The following is a 5059-nucleotide window of genomic DNA, read 5'->3' on the forward strand; positions in this document are numbered from 1 at the left end:
GTGTAGCAGTGACAAACAATGAGAACTTACCGATAGGAGAGCCTCAGAAGTCCTTAGCCAGACAGGAGGTGAGCTGCTGTGGAAACACACACAGCATGTGCTACAGCCTCATCCAGGTTCACATACATGTTTCACTACAAGTAGCATAGTTACTCCCAAGGCTGACAGAAGTGGGGAATGTTTATGGGTGAACAAAGACAAAATAAGATGATTGGGATTATCTTCATGGAAAAGTAGAATTTAATTTGAGGCTTTTTTCTTAGTTATGTTTGTAAGGAGTGAAGACAGGGAGTATATACAATGGAGTCACTTTAACCAAGCTGCTAAAATTAACAGGAGGAAGGTGGAGGCATGAGGAGAGACCATTCTTGTTCTAACTGACCTGGAAACAAACTTTTTTGAACTTTCCAGTCCTATGTCAATGCCTGGACATACCCGGACCTCCAGGTAGCCCTCTAACTACCCCCTGAAGGGCTCACCTTTCCAGGCCACCTGATCCCCTGAAGGACTCACATTCACATCCACCCCACAGCCATTATTCAGACCACAGGGACTGACCAGAGCTCCTGGCACCCATCACCCTGCCTCCTGCCATCTGACTGATCACTGTCCTGGACCAGCCCCAGGGCTACGCACACAGGACTGACAGTTCTCAACAAAGTGCTTTTTGCTGTAAGAACTTTCATTACTTTTTCATCTTTGGAACACTTCTGGGTTTTTGCCTCGCTGTGTTTCCAGGTTGCAAGACCCTCAAATAAATCTCCATTATTTATTTCTAGCACAGCCTCCAGATTCTTCCTGCGCTCATTCGGCATATGGTTTTGGCATTGAGAAATTAGAGTGTACTGGTATAAGGAGAGCTAACTCCCAAGGAGAAAATTTCAAGGGCTATATAAGGAACAATAAATAATTCATTTTGGCCAAATCTCAGACTGTTTGGAAAACATTTTATAAATGGAATATTCCATGTTTGCTTACTTTCTGCAAGATGGCCTTGACCTCAGATGTCTAGAGAGACCATGAAAAGCTGTAAGATTCTCTAGGACTCGCTGTCTTCCTTGGTTCAAAACTACCCCAAACCCCACCCTTCCTCCCATGTCTCCAAGTGTCTGGCTTTTCATCAAGGTTCTTCCTTCTGTATTTACCTTGTTTCAGCATTGGCACCTCCCAGAACCCAAGGCCAGGAGACAGCGCCACCTGGTAAGCTCCATTTTGCTTACTCTTGGCCACCAATGTCCACCTAGAACTGTGTTACCCAGTTCCTCTGTGATCTGCCCATTTGGAGAAAGAGAAACTCACCAGTGATAGCTTGTAGGGGTAAATTTGAGAGGCAAATAAAAAATGACTCTATAGCTTTTATTGGAGCCAGATTGGACTAGAGTCAAACTGTATTCACCATGACAGCCCAATGACAAAACCCAGGTGTGAGAGATTTGCAAGGAAATTCTGAGCTAGTGATGGCCATAAGATTTGAAAAACTGGTGAAAGAAGAGATAGTAATGCCCTGCATTCAGCAGGTTTTAATATATGGATGAATGGGTGGTAGGAGTTCCCAGGCTACGCGACTTTTGGGAGCTTTCCGTGTCAGCTGTCTCCCCAAGGGTCTGCCATGTCCCATCTCAGGCAGGGCCCGTCCATGCAAGGCTCCAGTGACGCTGTGTCCCTTCACCGCCCCAGGACCCTTTGCTCTCTGCTCTGATTCACACAGAGAAAGGATGTTCTACATTGAGGTTGCACATAATGAGCACATGGAAGGGCAAGACATGAAGTCTGCATCTATATCTCAGAACTGTTTTGTTCTCAGCGTCGACGGCTAACGATGGATATGGCTGACTTAGGGGGAGTCCGTCTCTGCGTGGGCAGGAGGGGAGGTATGACTAGTAACCAAATCAGCTGGCAGGCGCTCCCAGTGATACTCTTCCAATTGTAACTCTCCCGGCTTCGGCTTTGGGAAGCTCTCGCTCAAAACTGGCCCTCTCAGGGCCCCCCGTGCCTCTCTTTGCCTCCTCAATGGCCTTCGTAGTATTTGTTTCAGGCCCTTGATGCTAAAATTTCTTTCTCCACAACCAGTGGAGTGAAAACTAAGTCCTTTGTTTTTTCTTTATTGTTTCTCTTTGAGGGGTTGTTCTTTTTCTCTTCCAGCACTTATAAGAAAAACGGTGACATTTTGATTCTGCTTAGGAAGTTATAATGGCAGGCCCCCAATGCCTGTATTTGGTTGCTTTAGGCTAAGCCAGGGGTGGGCAACCTTTTTGTGAGTGCATGCCCAAAACCAGCAAAATCTCTGACTCAAAATCCTTCTGCATGCCAACCCTAATTTTTTGAGAACATGTTACGCCTACTTGGTATCTCTTAAGGTGTACGTATGTGAAGAAATAATAAAATTCATTCAAGCATCAAAAACACAGTATATGATTATGAAAAATACATTTATTTTTTAATGTATACATGTACACTGATAGTCCGACAGAAAACTTTATGATTCCGTTTGATATTATCAGTGGGACTTTAAGGCAGACATAGAAATTGCTCTTCCCCGCTCTCGTCAATCCATGTCTGTGGTCTTTAAGATAACTTGTTATGTAAAATTATTTATTTATCTAAGATGCACCTATACTGAATTTATCTGAAAAATAAAAAAGTCGATATTAAGAAAAAAATTGTAAATGGAAGATTATAAGAGGGTTTCACGTGCCAGCAAAAGTTACTGGCATGCCATGTTTGGCATGTGTGCCAGGGGTTGCCTGCCCCTGGGCTAAGCTTTACAATTTACATTTTCTAGACAGAAGAAAAGTGCCAATCAAGATTATTAGTTTATTATTTCTGAAGGAAAGTTCTCCAAAGGGTGTTGGTAACTGCAAAAATGCTCACTGCGAGTTTGTTAAAAATAAATGCTGTATCATTGTACCTTTACCAGCTTTGAAGCCATTTCTGTTGGTTTCCTAGAGAGAGAGAGATTTGTTGTTCCACTTATTCATGCAGTCATTGCTTGCCCTGACCAGAGATCGAACCCACAATCTTGGCATACTGCTACTTGCCAGGGCCTCAAAGGAAACTTTTAATTATTTTGCTGACAAAATAATTGTTTATTTGTGTTAATACTTGAGCCATCACTGAGTATTTATGTGGGAAGCCAGCATTGGGGGATAAGGACGAACAAGAAGAGGGGTGGGTAGTCAATTCTGTAATGTTTGATGCAGTTCTCAGGGGCTTTCTCAACACAACCAGGTACATCCTGACAGAGGAGCAAAGGTTAAGACTGAATTTTCATCTCCAAAGAGAGAAAACATACCAGACACAGACCCATGGGTCCAAAGCATGGAGCACAATGGCCCACATCTGACATAATACGTAGCGATGACCTCACAGTTTCATTTTCTCCAATCATATTATGTGACAATGTATGGAGTTCTTGATTTGTTTTTTTAAAAAAATTTTTTTGATTTTAGAGAGGAAGGGAATAGGAGAGAAAGATAGAAACATCAATGATGAGAATAATTGATTGGCTACCTCCTGCACGTCCCACACTAGGGATTGAGCCCACAACCCAGGCATGTGCCCTGACCAGGAATCGAACCTTGACCTCCTGGTTCATAGGTCAACACTCAATCACTGAGCCATGCCACCTGGGCTGGAGCTCCTGATTTTTGAAATCAGTACCCTGACTTCACAAATATGCTCATCACTGCTCCTTCCCTCCTAGGCCAGCACATTGACATAACTAAAGTAGTGACATGTCAAGCAACAATATAGCTCAGATAATTATATTAGTTCACTATAAATTATTACGATGTGATTAAAACATTGGTTTTGATGATCAATACTAAGACATGTTTGCTAGATGATTTTGGGAGGATAAGAACAGAAGTTTGGACTTACATTGGAGCTATTATTTTACTATTTAAAAATTGTAGGTATAGGAAAAAAGGCCCAGTCACACTACTCAGTGTTCACCTATGGTGTGGCTAACTCATTTCCAATAACACAAAGCAATTTGTAATGAAGCCAGGAGAAAATAATAGGCTTGTAGGTGAGAATTGAAATCAGTTTCTTTTCTTTGCATCTCAGAATTAATTTAAAATAATTTTATTTTTTATTTTTTGTTAATTCCTACCAGAGGATATTTTTTTTTCCATTGATTTTTAGACAGAGTGGTGAGACAGACAGAGAGAGAGAAACATCGATGTGAGAGAGACACATTGATTGGTTGCCTCCTGAACATGCCCCAGCCTGCCACTGAGGTACGTGCCCTTGACCAGCCTCAAACCTGGGAGCCTTCAGTCCGCAGGCCAACACTCTATCCACTGAGCCAAACCGGCTAGAGCTAAACTCATTTTAAAATTTTGCTGACATTCACTGACCTACCATTAGTAGAATTCAATCTTTTTACCTGCTTTTAAAGAATTCTACTCATCAAGGAAAATGTAGATGAGGTTGAATTTACTAGTATATTATCTTAATTATGAATCCTGCCTTCCATTTTCAAAATTAGGTCCCATGGACTCATTCTATGAAGATCATATGAAACATTGCTTAAAAGTTTTCTTGACTAAGCTTGCCTTTCCAAAGACATTTCTCAAGAGCCAGCTCAGTGATTTGAAAGCCATCTGTTCTGTAGACTAAAATAATACAGCCAAAGCAAGGAACTGAGAAAAACGCCTCTATTCTTCCAATGGGGAAGAGAAAAATGAGAAGATGTACGGAATTCCTGGAGATATGAAGAACACTTCCTTGTGACAGAGACTCTAATTGGAGAAGCACTTTTAACACATGTGTATACAATCACATCCATTAATCAGCATATCAATTCTCAGGTTGAGTTTATATGAGTAACTTATATTTCCTTTGACCTAATAAGTTTATTTTAACAATGTCAAGAAATACCGGCTTGAAGAGACACAATGGAAAAAAAATACACTTTGATCATATGGGTCAAATCATTTTGAAAACCATGTGTGATTTGAAAACCATGTGTGAGGTTAAAAAGTACTTTTAATAATTGTTTAATTACTTTCTGATCATTAAGAAAAATGATCTTTTAGAATGAAATAGACATGAA

The sequence above is a fragment of the Myotis davidii genome, unplaced genomic scaffold, assembly GCF_000327345.1.
Source record: "Myotis davidii unplaced genomic scaffold, ASM32734v1 scaffold272, whole genome shotgun sequence".
NCBI lineage: Eukaryota > Metazoa > Chordata > Mammalia > Chiroptera > Vespertilionidae > Myotis > Myotis davidii.